At 41.9% G+C, this 18131-nt stretch overlaps 1 long non-coding RNA gene across 1 annotated transcript in view; it reads left to right on the top strand.

Moving 5' to 3' along the window:
• The first annotated feature begins 17017 nt into the window (after nt 1-17017).
• The window catches only part of Gm12648, a 337451-nt gene continuing 336337 nt past the window's right edge, over nt 17018-18131 (top strand). The window contains exon 1 of the long non-coding RNA XR_001784347.1: nt 17018-17134. This is a non-coding gene — a long non-coding RNA (predicted gene 12648). The remainder of the gene's footprint in view (nt 17135-18131) is intronic.

The raw sequence follows: 18131 nt of genomic DNA, 5'->3' as shown, positions 1-18131 counted from the left end.
AAACTCTAATATCCAAGTACCAGACCAGCAAAACTCTGAAAAGACCACACTTGGTCAGGGATATGGCATTCCACTAAATAGAAAACAGTTCACTGCTCTCTCTTCTTGATGCCTGCCTCTTGAAGTTTATATCTTTCCCATGTACAATGTGACATTTGCTCTCCTGGCCTGGCTTTAGACAATCTCTCTAAACTATTGATCACACTTAACTTATTGGGGACCTTTAGTGTTGATGGTGGGCTATTGCTTTCAGGACCTCTTCTCTCCTTTGCGATTTCTTTCTCTGTCTGTCCATCTGTCTGTCTATCTGTCATCTGTCTCTGTCCCTTTCTGTGTGTGTCTCCCTCTCTGCTACTGTCTCTGTCTGTCTGTCTGTTTCATTCTGTCTGTCTGGTAAGATTTGCAGTCTAACTGGTTTCACACTCTTACATAGCTGAAGATGAAATAGAACTTCTGAGTATCTTGTCTCTGTTCCTAAGGAGCTGAGATTCCAGCCATTTGCCACTACACCTGATTATGCAGCACTGAGGATCAAATCCAGTGCCTTGTATAAGCTAAGTAAGTGCTGTTTCAATTCAGCCACACTTGCAGCCTTGTCATGATTTTCTTTTCAGTCTCTCCTCTTTATTGTGCTAGCTTAGGCTACTCCAGCCTTGTTTCTACTAATGAGACGCAGACCAGAATTTTGCCTTCTCTCTTGTTGGCTGTACAGTATATCAACCTGTGCAGGCCCAGTTTTGCTCAGTGGTGCCTCTCTCCAGCCTCTGTTCTTACCTGTCCTTGCTGTTCCTCTTGGTAAAGGGTTAGTACTCTTCTGGAAATACCTCTGTCATACTTTGCAGCTATTATTTTCTCTTGCCTATGACAATATCCTTTAGTTGATTTTTCTGCCTCCATACAAGGCAACATTGGTAGAGTGGTGCTACTGTTGGTAGTGGTACTTCACATAGTAGTTGTCCCAATAAATGCTACTTCTTTATTCATATGCCTCTGTGATTTTATCTGATGAGCTGGAAGGTTTAAACTAGACAGATTTCATATTCAGTCCTAGCCTGAAGTTATGTCTCTAAGAAATAAAAGATGGAGTATTCATTGAAGTTCTACCTGAAATCTTATCACTCATAAATCTAGCCCTAGTTCCAAATAGTGATCCCAATATTTAAGGCACATTTTTCACTCTAAAATGTTCTTTTTACCTCATGGATTTGGTCACTGTCACAGTATCTAAACTTTAAAGACAACAATGCTGAAGATATAAAGCAGGCCCTAATGACAGATAGTACATTGGGCAACTTTCTATGGGGTGATATCTTAGATTTTACTGCTGTGGACAGACACCATGATCAAGGTAACGCTTATAAGGACAACATTTAATTAGGGTTGTATTACAGGTTCAGAGGTCCAGTCCGTTATCATCAAGGCAAGGACATGGCAGAATCCAGGCATGCATGGTATAGGAGGAGCTGAGAGGTCTACATCTTCATCTGAAGGCTGCTAGCAGAATACTGGCTTCCAGGCAGCTAAGACAAGGATTTTAAAGCCCACACTGACAAGGCTACACCTACTCTAACAAGGCCACACCTCCCAACAGTGCCACTCCCTGGGCCAATCATATACATACAATCACAGGTAAATTATTAAAATGCTATTTCCAGGGATGGAGGGCTGGCTTGGTAGATAAGGTCATTTCTGTACAAGCATGAGGACTGATGTTTAGGTAAGCACCCACTTAAAAGCCAACTATGTTGGTGCACACCTGTGCAGGGACAGGTAGATCCCAGCGTCTCATTGGCCAGCCAATCTAGTCCAAAAGACAAGCTCATGGTTCAGTGGGAGACATGTTTCCAAAATTAGCAATAGAACAAGATAACTCTTGTTTTGACCTCTGGCCTTTGCATAAGCACACATAAGCAAGCACATATACATAAAACACACACACGCACACACACACACTCACAAAACAAACTATTTTTCTATTTCTGAATAGAAAATTTAGAATAGGGTCTGTTTTGCTTCCAAACAGTGTGTGTCTCCTTAGAACCTTATCTCCATTCTAAGTTTAAGGGTTTAATCACATACTTTGATGTACAAGTCCTTTATAGTTTTTCCTTGAAGTAACAAACTTTTATCTCTCCAGTACCTGCAGGTAGTATAGCAGGAGGTCCAGCTATAGGCCCACACCTGCATTGCCCAGACTAGGCTTCCCAGATTATTTGACTGTTCGTTTATTTGTTTGTTTGAGACAAGATCTCATTGTAGCCCAGGTTGTCCTCAAATGCTCTTCGTAGTCAAGAATGACTTCAAACTAACTTCGGATCCTCCTGCCTTCATCTCCAGAGTGTGAACGCCACAACTCCTGACTTACACATGCTGGGGATCCAACCCAGGGCCTTTTTCATGCTAGGGGTGTGCTCTGCCAATTGATCTACCATCTCAGTCCTGATCTGTGTTTTAGCCAAAGAAAAGATCTTTTAAAAGATTCAATCTCTGTCTGAATGGGGGGTTTTCAGATTCCACCCAGTAGGGCCTATGGAAGAGAGTGCCGGGACTTCCAGGAAGTGGCGGCTGGGGCAGAGGATCCCATCAATGTCCCAGATAGAGCGTTTTCCTTACCTCCGTTGGGCCCAAGGGATAAGGCCTAGAATGTGGGAGAAGCTCATGTCTGTATGGAACTTCCCTTGATGAAGTGGCTGTGATGTACAGAGAGAGGAACAACGCTGACAGTCAGGTTGTGGGTCTTCTGCTGATGTCAGGCAGGAGTAAAGTGGGTGGCAAACACTTCACAATGTGCTTTTCCCATTTAATTTTGTGGCTGCATAAACTTTCATAGCAAATAATGAGTTGGGGCTGTAGCCCAAATGTTATGGACTCTTTATGTATCAGGAGAGCCTGCAGAACGCAGCCCTGCATTCTAATAGCCTGCTTTACCAGGCACCGGCTGGGCTGAGCAAGCTGGTTTTGGCTAGGAGAGGGATTCTGTGGAACTCTGAGGAACCCGCCACAGAGCTCCTTGGCCTTACTACCATCCTCCAGTCTCTGTGAAAACATTTTTCCTCAAGACTTGACAGCTGTTCCTCTTGGGCCAGAGTAAATTTGTCCCTCAGCTAGCATTCTGACGGTGTCTGTCTTGATTTGAGTGTTGAAGGATAAATTCTTACCTAGGAGTTCTGTTTCAACATCCACGCTGGTGCTCCTGTTCATTGACTACCTATTCTCCAGCCCATCTGCTGCAGTGGCACTGTGCCTGATTCCTGGCTGAGTGAGCTCACTAAAAAGCACTGGAGTCTCCCTGTGTGGAGGGTTACCTGACAAGAGTGGGAAGAGGAGGCAGGGAAGCCTGAGAAGAGAGGCAGAAAGCCACCTTTTCTTGTATTCTCCCGTCTCAGGCTCCTGGCCTCTCTGTGGTAACCCTTTGTGGTACACAGCCATTTTGAAACCTGGATGTGAGGATTACTTTGGACCTGGGGAATCATGAGTGCTGGAAGCCAGCTCCAGTGCTCACATTAGCAGAAGACATCTAGCAATCAACACTCAAGATGAAAAGAGTGTAGTGGAAAAGGATCATAAAAATATAATACACAGTGTTGTCCCTTTATAATGTGTGTGTGCGTGTGTGTGTGTGTGTATGTGTGTCTGTGTATGTGTGTGTGTGTGCGTATGTATGTGTGTGTGTATGTGTGTGTATGTGTGTATGTATGTGTGTGTATGTCTGTGTGTGTATGTGTGTGTGCATGTGTGTGTGTGTATGTATGTGTGTATGTGTGTGTGTATGTATGTGTGTGTGTCTGTGTGTGTATTTGTGTGTGTGTCTGTGTGTGTGTCTGTGTGTGTAAGTGTGTGTGTGTGTCTGTGTGTGTAAGTGTGTGTGTATGTTTGTGTATGTATATGTGTGTGTGTGTGTGTCTCTCTCTGTGTGTGTACATGTGTGTGTATGTGTGTGTGTGTCTCTGTGTGTATGTGTGTGTGTGTGTCTGTGTGTGTGTATGTATGTGTCTGTGTGTGTCTCTGTGTGTGTGTATCTGTGTGTGTGTATGTGTGTGTGTGTGTCTGTGTGTGTGCGTCTCTGTGTATGTGTGTGTGTGTGTGTCTGTGTGTGTGTGTGTGTCTGTGTGTATCTTAGTACTTCTGAAGGTGGGTGGTGGATTATATGTACTTAACCTTTTTTTCCCCATTTTTTTTTCTGTTATCTGCAGTTTCTAGGCTACATCAACAACAAAAGGGAAAATAAAATAAAAATAGTTGTAAGATATTTGGTATGAGCTGAAACTTCATTGACTGTAATCTCTGGTTGAGGAAGAATGCGGAAGCCCTCTCTGAGTTGCCAGACAGCTGGTACTGCGGAAGTTCGGCCTGAAGCTTCAGAGCACTAAGGGTTCTGGAGGTAGTGTGGCAGCTGCTGCAGAGAAACAGGCAGTGTTGATTCTGAAAAAATGTCGGGGGCGGGGCACAGTTAAAGATGCCAACAATGTTTGTGATCCTCAAGGCTTCTTCTCTCAAATGACTGAATTAAACTGAGCCACGGGGCTTTTAAGAAATCCTTGGAGGTTTTCCTTGCAGATAGAAAATAATTTCAAACACAGACCCGGGTCTGATTCTCCCAGGAGTCAGGATGCTGAACTGAATTGTTTTTGTCCTGGAGGAAAAGATAAGCCTTGAAACCACACCTTAGGCACGCTGGCATGCGTTATCTTTATTCCACATCTCTGCCGTCAACTTTATCAGTGGTCAGCACAGCTCCATGGTGGTACCAGTGACCATCTATTGTACCAAAGGGTGTTTCTGGTTCTCTTGGAAATGTTGCATTAGTCCCCCCCCCCCCCCCACACACACACACAGGTCTTTCTGGATACATATTCACTTAGGATGAAAACAAGTTTTTTTGCCTGGAGTTACCTGGTAATCTGGTTGTATATGTGCAATAAAACATCAAAATTCTGGAGTGTAAAGGAAGTCCTACCTGATACTGGCTAGAACTGGGATTAAGCCATGCCTCCCCTCCCTCAACTCCTACTCTAGCGTGCACATGAAAACTCACTCCATGAGCTCTCCTTCGTGAGATTCTTCATGTTTCCTCCCAGGTGTGAGGTCTTTATGTATAGAGTTTCATCTTCAGATTCATTGTCCCATCTTACCTAAGATAAGGCACATAACAGCAAGGTGGTTAAGGGAATAGTAAATGCCTACGGCATAAAGAAGTACTTATACTGAGTGAGCCCCATTGGGTGGTAGGATTTCTACCTATAAGTAAAGTAGGAAAGGTTGTTCCACTAATTATTTGTGTGGTTGGAAAAGGCATATAGGGTTTACAACAACAAGAAGAACAACAACAAGAACAACAATAACAACAACAATGGGTTTAGATTTTAATCCAGTTGTATAGTCTATGACTTTGAGATTAAGGGCAAATAATTAGTTCCCAGCTTCAGTTTTCTCATGTATAAAACAAAGGGGTCAATACCAATGTCATAGGACCATTAAGTAAAAGGGCTTTGCACAGAACATTGTAGATACAGTGAATATTAGATCCTCCCTATTAGGAGGAGGCCCCTCAGTCACCCTGATAAAGCTGGCTCATCAGTAGAAGAGGCAGCTTTGCTGAAGTGATGGTGCCACCAGGCCAGTTTTTGAATAAGTAACATTTTTACATGTAGGAAATCAAGAAAAAGTACAATAGTACTCCCATTGAAAGGTACGTTATTTCCAAAAGACCAGAAGGAAAAGCAGCTGCAAGGTCCACTGATGGGACTTGGAAACAAAATGTGGTGTATACACTATGGAATATGTACATCTTTAAAGAGAAGAACATTCAGACGCAGGGTACTATGTGGATGAAACTTTGAGATTTGTTGTATGAAATAAACTACTGTATAAGTCTTCCTATATGAGGGATATAGAGTCACTGAACTTTTAGAAGTAGTGAAATGGATCTTGTCAAGGAAAGGGGATTCAGAGATACAAAATAAACAGTTTCAGTTCTGCAAGATAGAGAAGTTCTGGAGGTCAGTTGAACAACAGTGAAAATGTATCTTATTATACTAAAGTTTCATTGAAAATGTATAGGCGGTACATTTTGTATTGTGTCTATTGGATCTCAATTAAAGAGAAGAAATGGGCCTCGTGGCATAGGCCTGACATATCAAGTATGTGGAAGGCAGAGGCAAGAGAACTGCAAGTTTGAGGACTGCCTGGTCTACGGAGTGAATTCAAAACCAATCTGAGTAATGTAGAGGAAACTTGGCTTATAAAAATGATTGTAGTGTAGCTTAGTGTTACAGCACACACACAGCTTAGTGGTGATACACCAGACTTAATCCCCAGCATAGCAATAAGTAAGTAAACAAACAAACAAACAAACAAACAAATAAACACTAAACAAACAAACAAATAAACACTAAATAAATAAGTAAGTAAGTAAGTAAGTAGTTCCTGTTGCGATTTTTATTTTATGTCAGGTGCACATTAAGCCTCATTTATTTCCAATCTGTCCTAAAACCCTGAAGCTATTGCTTTTGGAGACAAAACTTCATCTCTGCTGCAACAGGTGGGAAGTAGCTTTGTAATTCTCAGACGAGCAGCCTATCTCTGCTAATGTCTTTCTAATTATCATGTAGTCTTAGCATCCAACTATAATTATTATCAGTTAATTAGACCTTAAAATGTATCTTTGATAACACCTTTGGCATTTAATTATGTAACTGGAAATGTATGAATGCTATTAAGGGGACATACGACTACAGTAAAGTGTAATTAGATCTCATTTTTGTTTCTTGATATCCTATTGATTATGATAATAGTTTTGTAGTTTTTACAGCTTCTTTGCAAATGGTCATATGAAATTTATAGTCTAAGGAAGAAGCACATGTTTTAATGAATTTTTAAAAGGAATATTATAAAGAGAGAAGTCAGGAGAAACAGAAACATGGCTGGTTTTTTTGTAGTGCCATATAACATAATAAATAAATTGCTTGTTTTCAAGTTCTTTTTTTTTTTTAGCCTAAAACAAATTAAAAACTTATGTCATAAAAAATTAATTCCTGCTGTTTGGAAACAGAGAAAAACCACCACTAAACTATTTTTGTTATCATGAAGGAAGCAAATGTGTTTCCCTAAAAGTTGTGCACATTTGTAATATATTGGCATCCGCTCAGAAAATGAACAGCGAACCTATGTTAAACAGGAATCTCTTTTGAGAACAATGTAGTTAGTTTCATTTCTTGGTAGGAGAATTAATGGTCAGTTAAAGGCAGTTTATGTAGTATGTCCAGGACAAAGGCCTGTTCTCTTTGCATCTTCATATCATCTACAATTCCTAACGATGTGGTCCATAGGCGTTTAATGAATATTCATTGTCTGGTGAATTAGAGAGCTTGGAAGAAATGGACTTTCATGAGGACAATGAAGCATACCTTGAGAAACCAAGCCAAGATTCTGACCTGTGGAGTCTTCTGGGTCATCTTGTACACAGTAGGGTCGAGAGAATGGGGGAATAGTGGTACCAGAGAGGGAGAGATCTCTGTCAGCAAGATCAGCCAGAAAAAGAAGCTCCATGAAACATACTTCCATTTTTAGTTTGTATGACTAATTTAAGATGGATAGATGAATTGATTTATGGAGTTTTAACTCCATGTCCTTATTTATAATATAAATGTGATAAATTAGCTGGAATTTGGGTACTACTTGAAATGTAACACAGATGAGCAAGCTCATTGCTCAAAGCCACAAAGAATGAAAGAAATCATTGTGTAAAGTCAGCAGAGTATGAGGCACCTATCATTAGCTGTAAGTTTTGGTAAACACAATTCTCATTTTTCACTTGAGATCAAATGAGGAGATAATAAAATTTATTTTAATTCTGAATGGAGCACTGCCTCATCACAAGAATTGCAACTGCCCCGATGCTACACAGAAATTCAGTGGTTACATATAATTTAAGGAACAGAACGCATAAACATATTATCCCTTTCTATTTTTCAAATAAGGTCTTTCTTATCAAATACAAGCAGCTTTGAATTGAGTTTTCGGGTGCACTCACTTACACTCCCCTGAGATGAGTAGGTCTTCTGTGAGAGGAAAGCATATAGACACCACATCTGCTCCAAGAGCTATGCTTGTGGATGTGGGGGGCTCGTAGGTGATCTGGCTGAGACATCTGTAATCCCGTGGTTGCCTGGTTTCACTCAGAGGATCTGTATGGCTAGGTGGGTGAGCCCTTCCTCCCTCGATGCTCTGCTCCATGTACATCCTTCCTGAAGCTGAACTGTCCACTAAAGAGGAGGGTCTTCCCTGATAGAATAAGATCATTTTTACATTTGCAAAGCACGACTTTCTGTTAATTACACAGCACCTAATTTTTTTTCTTTTTACTGGAGCTGAGATGGGATTGTGCTACCTCTGAAAAGAGAAATCATTACTCATGGGGAAAAAAAAAAACCAGGAGAAAACTCACAAAGAGCAAACCATAGTCACAGAAGTTGTGGCTGAGCCTTTGCCTTGGGAAGAGAGCGACTGTATTAATTTTGGGGAATGTGAATGTTCCTGTATGAGAGAGCAGACACCCGAGTTCTAGCACAGTTCTTTATGGATGAAATTATCTTGAATGAGTCAGTTAAATTTAAAGAGGGAGACAGAGAGAGAGAGAGAGGGAGAGAGAGGGAGAGAGAGAGAGAGACAGAGAGAGAGACAGAGAGAGGGAGAGAGAGGGAGGGAGGGAGGGAGAGGGAGAGAGAGAGAGAGAGAGAGAGAGGGAGAGAGAGGGAGAGAGAGAGAGAGAGAGAGAGAGAGAGAGAGAGAGAGAGAGAGAGAGAGAGAGAGAGAGAGAGAATTACTTACAAGGAGAAAAAGGTGTTCCAGGAGAAGCGAAAGGAGTTGGGAAGAGCTGTCCGGGTGAGCAAGAGCGAATTGTGATGATATGTATGCACAGAAGTGGCACAGTTAAACACCCTTCTTGAAATGCTAACCAAATTCAGTTAGAAAAGAGACTGAGTTAATCTCTCACATCCCCTGAGGAGCAGCCATAATTGTGGGGAGGGAGGAGGAGTGTTAGGATTTGGAATCAGATATAAAGCAACATCTCTAAATTTGAATCTCAACTCTTTAAGTCTGTTTTTGTTCTTTTGTAAAGTAGTATAAAAATATCTATCCTGATAGTTATTCAGGAAAGTAGAATATCAGCATATGAATGTATCTCATGGTGTGATAATGTTCCTTCCACGTCTCCCTTACCTTCATCTCAGCCATTATACAAACCAAAGATGGCAGGGCATGGCCTTGAGCCACAAATGCATTGGTGAGTGCTACCTAAGAGTGAAGTCCTTCTGTAAGCCCTGGCACACTCTGATGCAGCTTACACTGGGGCTTCACTGTCTTCCTTATCAGTTTCCAGGCTTTTCTTCAGGTGTTTGTTTTAGACAGAGTCTTGCTAAACAACCCTGACTGGCTGAGAACATGCAGCTATCCTCCTGCCTCAGCTTCCTGAGTGTTGGGATTAGAGATGTGTGCTGCTAGCCAAGGCAAATGTTTAAGAGCAGAGATAAAAGGGAAATTTTAGGCAAAACACATCTTTTTAAGTTAAAGTAGCCACACAAAATATTGGGTAACTTTTGCATGGTGCTTTACCAGAGGAGAAATGGGCCCTTTGTCTCCTGCCACTCAGGGCCAGGACTTCCTGTTGTAGGCTTTCAGAAGTGTTTAAGAACCACTGCAATGTGGTGCAATACACTGCATTTATTGAATAAGTTGTATTTTGACTGATTTTTAAATTTATAATGTTACTACTTGGGAATCATGAGTAACAAAAAAAATTGTTCTGGGTGATATTTAATAATCAAGGAAGAAGTAAAGGAATTAGATTATTTTACTCCTACAGAATCTTGATGCTGTCTCCTTTTGTTTATGGTATTAAATGACATTTAGTGGCCATTGTGTCCCCTCTGGGGTTGGGTAGGGAGTGTTTGTCCTTTCTCATCAGAAGAAAAGCCAGGAAACAAGTAAATATTGACTTTTAAACATTGTCATGAGAAAACAGGGCTTTCTTTTTCTATGCGTGTTGGGACAGGGATAGCCCAGTTCAACATTCCCAGAGAGAATATCGCATACTTACCAGGTTTTTCTTCATATCCTTCAAAGTTATGAAAAACAATTTGTGTCCAGGTCTGAGTGAAACACTGATAGAAATTAAGCATGTTTCTCTTCAAACTGAATATTCAAAGGTTGCATATATTTTTGGACAGAGGAAATGCTACAACCCAGACACCAAGTATGCATACTATTATCAGAGAGACGTCACCTTTTAATACAAAGGAATCTGTTGCTGAGAAACATTCACAGGCGATTTGCTACAACGAACTCCATCTTTAACCTTTTGCTCTGATTTATGTGATTAGGCCATTGAAGGAAGTGGTTTCAAGAGCATGATTAAGCCACTTTGAGGAAATAATTTCTGTCTTCAAGTACCTTGTGTGCATTAGGAGGTAGGTAGGGAGTGTTTGTCCTTTCTCATCAGAAGAAAATCCAGGAAATGAAGAAATATTGACTTTTAAACATTGTCCTTTGCTGAAATGAAAGATCAGAAAACAACAGGGTTTCTTTTTTGATGCATGCTGGGACAGGGATAGCCCAGTTCAGTATTTCCAGAGAGAATATCACATACTTACTAGGGTTTCCCTTCATATCCTTCAAAGTTATGAAAAACAATTTATTAATTACAAACTTACTAAAAGCAATAATATATGGCCACCATCTACTAGGAACTTATATTATTTTTAGAAAGACATTTTAATACCAGAAAATTAGGAAAGAGATTATTTTATATCTACTGATACTTATATCTAAGAGAAGTCAATTGTTTTTAGCAGTCTTTGGTTTTTCTTATTCTAAGAGGCAAAATTAGGTCATAGACTAGGTTTAGAATTCTTTATTGGAGTAATTGTTACAGGTGGTGTTTGCTAAGAGGCACTGCCTCTTCATTTGGATCTACAAGGTAACTTAAAGCAGGAGGCAAGTAGGGTATTTCTGTCTTCATTTCACCTAAGGTACTCTAGGAATTCCTGTGTAAAACCCAAGGGTCCTAAGTGTGCTCACCCCTACTAAAGAAATCATGCTTTTCTTTTTTTGGGTTCTTAGTCTTGTTAATCAAGTAATCTAGAAATGGACTTGGAAGCTCAAGGAGACTTGCATTAATATTTGCAAGGAAAACAACAGGGAAGGAAATCTACAAATTTTGGTAACTCCCAAGAGAAGGTTGATAGAGGAGAGAGAAAGTCATGCCTTTTGAATTAGGATCCAAACAAAGTTGGCATATTGAGTAACGGAGTTTTGTCAGGCAGCTGTAGAAAGCTGGGAAGGCTCTTCAGAGAAATAGTGAGGGAGTCCAGAATTTCAGGGAATGCATCCTTAGGATTTTGCTTCGTGTCTGAGAAAGAGATAATGATAATGAAGGAGAAAAGCTACCGTTTTGGGTTTGAATTTAAAAAAGGAAATAAAAAGAAAAAAATGGGCAGAGTTAGAAGTACTGTATTGTGGAAACATTGTAAGCAAAGTGCAGGAGGGAGGAGTTTCTCGGAGGAATAAGCACAGTATTTCATTCAGGGGATAATTATTCCTCCCATCGCCTTAGCATGCTTCCAGGAGAAACTGCCTACTTGGGAAGTTGTTTCCTGGCCAGGCAATTGGCAGACACAGATGGATTAAATCTTAAGGAAGAAACAATTGCCACACCCACTTCATTAAAAATTGTGTGGCAGACCCAAAAGTTTGGCTGCAGTCCTGAGGCATAAAGTTTCACGGAAACTTGTCTCCTGGAAAGTTTCTGGCACCCCATAAACAGATATATTTCAGATTTGTCCTTTCTATAGTTGGTGAATGGATCTGTGTGCTTTCTTTCAGTATTATTTTATTATAGGTGCCTCCAAGGAATGATTTGACAAATACCTAAATTAGGTTGAACTTTGCTTCCTGGCCTTTACCAATGTCCTAGGCAGTTCTTAAGCTGACCCTGGGCTTGGAATTTTGTAATAATGTTACTCATTCAGACAAAATGCCTCCAGTGTTGATAGTTAGTAATCAGACATATTGCAGTTTGTCAGATAGGAGCTAGAAAGCTCAGGGCTAGTTCAAAATAGTAAACTTAGAATTTTCATTAGAGATATGAATGGCAACCTACATTACATAATAGTAGAAAGAAGGTGGGTTGTCGTTTAAGGAGGAATTGGAGTATTGTATTATTCATGAAAGGGTTAGTAGAACAGAACTTCCCTGGTACATGTTTTTCACTAGGCCCAGAGGAATAGCATAATTAGGTATTTACTAAGGGACCCCTGGTGGTGGGTTTAACAATAGTATTGCACCTGGGTGTATTAGCCCTTTTACCTGGTTCCTGTGAATAGCTGATTTTAGATAGGGCTGATCTTATCTCAGTTGTAAACACTTCCTGGCTCCTGCTGACTTTTATGTATACATTTTTCTGTTTTGTGTAAAGAGCCATTATGCATCTCTATGTACCTTGGCTGATGTATCGCCTAGCTTTCTTGGTTTTTTTCTGTATTATAAGTCTGATGCTCACTTTGAGAAATTACATTCAGATACAGCACTCTCTCTGTGTCAGCGTCTCTTTGTCACTTTTTGCCAACTCCTTGCCCACCTGAGTACTGAAACCCTGATTCCCCCGTGGGTTGAGAGACCAAATGAACCCAGTTCATGGCAAACAATAATATGTAATGTCTAAGCTTTAGAGCAGGTCAGAAAGGCATGTCTCCAAAAAGGGCTAGATACAGAACTCAGTTTGTATTCTTTGGACCAGAGGAAGAAGCTTTTCTTTAATGGACTTCAACAGTTCTCATATCTTTACCTTTTTTATGTGGTATTTTTCCCCACAACATTAATATTTTTATTAATTATTTGGGACTTTCACACACACACACACACACACACACACACACACACACACACACACACACCGATCACACTTTCTTCCCATTTCTCCCAGGTACACCTTGCCATCCTTGTGCTTCCCTGACCAATACACTAAGTCCAGTTTGTATCGACCATATACTCATATTGGATCATGGTCAAACTCCCAGTTGCCAGCCTCTTAAAGAAAACTGAGTCCTTCCCCACCTCCCCCCATCAATCATGAAGAGTGACACTCCAGCATCGTTATCAAAGTTTGTAAGAACTCTCTTCAATAGCTTTCTGTCTAGCTGTTTTGGGTTTCGTTTTGTTTCATTTTTTGGGAGGGGGTTGTCACAGAAAACTTCAATGACTCTCATTTTTAGCTATGAGTCCGCAGTCATCAATACCACTGCAAAAGAAGCTGTCACTTCCTTGCTCGTGACAGCAGCATGATTTCCATCATCAACACAGACCACAGATACCAGCAAGGCCTCTGGCGTCAGCTCAGACATGAAGGTCTTTTGAGGAGGCTTAAACCAGAAAATAAACCAATCTTCAACTCGGATATATTGTTGTTGCTCAGAGTCAGGGTGATCTTGCAGCTGGGCAGCACATCAGAGGCCTGGATCCGCAGGAGCTTCAGGCTGCTGCGCACCTCCCTGCCCTTGGCACGGGCCACGCGGCCAACTCACAGATACGGATCATCGAGCTCGTAGCCTGTGGGCAGCACCGAATCGTGGCGCCACACTGTCCTACCCCAGCATGGTGATCAGTGCAAAGTGGCAACAATGGTGGCTCCATCCTAGCAGGTGGAAACTGGACAAAGTGTGCCGGTGGTGGTCTGAGCCTCCCAGCAGCCTGAGGACTAGCCCTGCTGGGTGAGGACAGGCTCCTTTGTCTGTTGCGGTGTGCTAGTTCTTCATCTCTCCACCACACCCACGTCTGTTCTGCCTTGCCCAGCGTCAATTCTGTGAAACGGCTTTTTACAAGCATCTTTCCGTAAGACCTATCCTTCTTTACTTGTTTGGGAGATACTGTGCGCTCAGCAGGCTCGTCCTCTGCCGCAGAGTTTATCCTCAAAGTCTCCGTGTCCCCCAGGCTCCTTGGAGTGGCTCTGCACGCCTTGGGTGCTGGCAGCCATCACCATCTTGAATCATAAGACTCAGTATTTAACCTTAAATAGTGGTAATTGTGATATTTCCCTTTCTAGTGTTGTTACTATGAGAAAGTAGAGTTCATCTTCAGAATCATATAAGGCCACCAATACTGTCTATATATCTAACCCACTTAGGAGCTGAGCTGAAAAAAATAATATAGGCAACGACCCTTGATATATTGCTACTTGTGGCTAAACATGGGCTACAGGCCATTTGAGATCTTCATTTTTGTTGATTTTCAGGTCTGGATCAAGGGGACCCAGATAGGTGAGGTCAGATGCTGCAGAACTACTTGAGTGCATATTGACTATAAGCAATAGGAGATAAAATTAAGACAACCATTGTATACACAAGGGTCCAAAAATTAATGGCATTACTACTAAGATTATGATAAATATAGCCCCCAACCATAAAAAGCCAGCGATTCAGTTCCAAAGCTGATGGGTATTTAACTGACATGGAGTTTGGGTGCATCCTTATATGTGGCTCCCTGGCACCTGTGCAACAGGAGCTGAAAGAGGCTGAGAAACTCAGAAACTAGAGCTCCCAAACACTTCGGCAAGAAGCAAGACCTCTCCTCGAATGAGGATAATTTTCTGTGATGGTAAGTCTGCATGGGAGAGCAGTAGGAATAACTTGCAGAGGTCCAAGCGATCCTACCGAATGATGACAGCCATAACAACTTTAGGCCACCATACAAACCCAGAACTCAAGATAATGACCCACTAGGCCACATTCTGACCATTATTGCTTAATTACGCATTCTCTTTACTTCCGCTCTAATTCCTTTTCCATTTAGACTAAGGCCTGTGGTCAGTGCTCCAAAGCAAACTCGGTGCCACTGGCCCCCAGTTAGCTATTCCTTTCCCTTCTGCTCAGTGATTGCATTTCCTTCCTCTGCATTCCACCAGCCCTCATCCCTTTAGATGGAGTGCTTGAATGGGTGGCACTGCTTACCTTCTTGGGACAGATGAACTAGAGGTTTAACCCTAAACCCCTAGTGGTCTGTCCTGCTCAAATCCAGTATTGATTAATTTTAGACCTTACCAAACTAGTTTTACTGTTGCCTTTGTGCCTCAGACTTATGTTCAGAGGCTCTGAAATTAAGTCTTAAAAAGAACCAATGTAACTTGTAGGTATTATGTATCACAACACTAATTACATGTCTCTGTTGTAGAGAGGAGTGTTTAAAAAGTCAGCTAAATGAAGCGAAGATTTACAAATCTGAAGATTCTGTGTATATACTATGAACTCTTTGGATCCTTTGTCATTTTCTTCAAGGGAACAGGCTGTTGTGCCACTACCACCCGATGTTTTACCTCTCAAGTAGGCTGTGGGTGACCTATCTGAGTCTACTGGTTCACTGAACAGTGATTAACATTTAAAATGTATATGAAATAGACTCCTAATTAAAGTCCAAATAATCTACGACTTTGAACCTATTCACTATCTTTGGAACTAATCCTAGATGCCCGATGCTTATCATGAAATCAGCAGTAGCAAATGACCAGTTCTCCTGCCTCCTTTTCATCAACTGCAAAAAATGGTTCTCTACTGCAAAGGTCTGCAAATCGTGCTCGCTGAAAAGTCAAATGTTTCTTCCTGGCTATAACTTTTACGTAAACCATCTTGATCACAGAAAGAATAAAAGTCCACAGTGCTCCCAGTCTAGGTGAATTTGAGAGTGGGCAACAAATTAGGGAAAGGTAGCCAATGATGTTTATGCAAGGGTCGTCTAGAACATTGCAGTGATGATGGAGGGGTGCTCCTCCTTCTCAGCTTCCTCCTTTTGCCTTGCTGACTGTGGGAGAGTGGGTATGAGATACGAGGGGGAAGACAGAAACCTGGTAGCAGTGTTGTGTACACAGTGTAGTAGTAGTGTAGTGTAGTACAGCAGTGTAGTCTCAATTTCAGGATCAATCAGTTAATCAAAAGGAGATGAGAAGATTTAAATGTTCAGGAGCTAGATGGTAGCTGTAAATCAAAGAATCAATGTATTTGCTCTCTCTCTCTCTCACACATACACACACACACAAGAGAGAGAGAGAGACAGAGAGAAAGAGAGAGACAGAGAGAAAGAGAGAGACAGAGAGAGAGAGAGAGAGAGAGACAGAGAAAGTGGGGTGGGGCAAAGTTTCAGTGGAAGAAACGGAGCAGGGACAACTGGCACTTCATGCATGACAGGTGCTAGATTCTTGTACACATATCATCCCTTTTTAATTTTTTATATTTTTTGTGGCAATAGGCATCTAAACCAAGGATCTTGTGTCTGCTAGGCACATATGCTACCATTCAGCTACATTGTTAGCCCTTTCTTACTGACCTATATGCCCACTGAAGTATGTTGCATTAATGCACTGCTAAAAAGTTTGAGGTAGAGGTTGGTATACATGAATTTAACATTTCCTGTTTAATCTGCAACTCTAAATCTATCTGATTTGAAAATGCAGGGTCTTTGTACCTTCCAAGTTGCCTCTCACATTTACTACGCTAGGAAACAGAATTTCAGGCCTCTGATGGTATGCTTTGGCTAGTAGTTTCTTTTAAAAAGCCTTGATTGTTGAAGGCTTGGTACCCAGCTGATGGTGTTGTTGACCAGTGACTGGCTCATGAGGCCACTAATTTCATTCGTGGGTGACTCTGTTGATGGATACATAACTGAGTGGATTAGGAGGAGGGGCCTAGTTGGAGGAAGCAGGTCTACCTTTGGAGGGGGTTGCCTTTGGAGGGTTTGTTATGCTTCTAGTCCCTGTGTGTCTTCTCTATCTGTAAGGAGCCGCCCTTGCAATCATATCCGGTGTTCTAACTGATAAACAATTAGTCTTCGTATGTGCTGGGGTATTTCTCCATTCCTTGTGCCCTGCCTGTCCCGTGGCACGTCATCTGGGCTGATAGTGAGCAGCCAGTCAGGGTGAGTCACGTCTCCAACCGCTCTTTGTGGGTTATAAAAGGACTGAGTTTCCTGTATTCGAGGTCTTCCTGAGATGTAAGCAATAAAGCTTTGCCGTAGAAGGATCTGGTTGTCCGAGTATGTTTTGCTGGCGAAACATTACAAGGACAAGATCTATCTGCATTTTGGCTGCCATGAGGTAAGCCACTTTATTCTGCTATGTCTTTCTGGATTGCAGCTTCCCCTCCCTCCTCTCTTTTTAGTCCCTCCCTTCACTTCTCTATGACCCCAATCCGTCCCTCCTGCCCTTCTTAGAAAAGGGGAGGCCTGCCATGGATATCAATCAGCCTTGGCATATCAAGTTGCACTTATTTGGGCCTTCTGCACATATGTAACCACTGTGGAGCATCTTTGTAACTGCTAGTTACTGTAGAAGGATCCAGCCCACTGTGGGGGATAATACTCCTAGGCAGTTAGGCACGTTCTGTATAAGAAACTGAGCTGTATGCAAACTACTTAGTGAACAGCACACCCTTGACATCTGTGTTGCTATGGCTTTGGCTTCAAGCACCTACCTTGAGCTCTTTCCCTGGTGTTCCTCTGTGATGGCCTCTGAACAACTGTTACATATGAGCAGAGGGCCTAGGTCCATCCCATGCATGCTTTCTGGTTGGCTGTTCAGTCTCTGTGAGCCCCTATGGGCCCGTGGTAGTTGATTCTGTAGGTTTCCTTGTGTTGTCATTGACCCCTTTGACTCCTTCAAGCCTTCTTGCCCCTCTTCCACAGGATTCTCCAAGCTCTACATAAGGTTTGGCTGTGGGTCTCTGCATCAGTTTCCATCAGTTTTTCAGTGAAGCCTTTCTGATGACAGTTATGCTAGGCTCCTGCCTGCAAGTAATACAGAGTATCATGAATAATCTTGTGGGTGGGCTCCTCTCATGGCATGGGTCTCAAGTAAGACTAGTCATCGTCCTTTCCCTCAAATTCTGTTCCATCTTTTACCCCTGAAGATCTTGTAGCTAGGGCAAATTGTGAGTCTAAGGTTTTGTGGCTCAGTAGGTGTCCCAACCCCTTCATTGGAAGTCTTGCCTGGTTAGAACAGGTGGCTGGCTCAGGCTCCATATTCCCCATTGCTAGGAGTATTAGCTAGGGTCACTCTCACAGATTCCTGGGGGTTTCCATTGTCCTAGGTTTCT

This window comes from Mus musculus, chromosome 4 (genome assembly GCF_000001635.26).
Source record: "Mus musculus strain C57BL/6J chromosome 4, GRCm38.p6 C57BL/6J".
NCBI lineage: Eukaryota > Metazoa > Chordata > Mammalia > Rodentia > Muridae > Mus > Mus musculus.
This window is presented reverse-complemented; position numbering and strand designations above follow the sequence as displayed.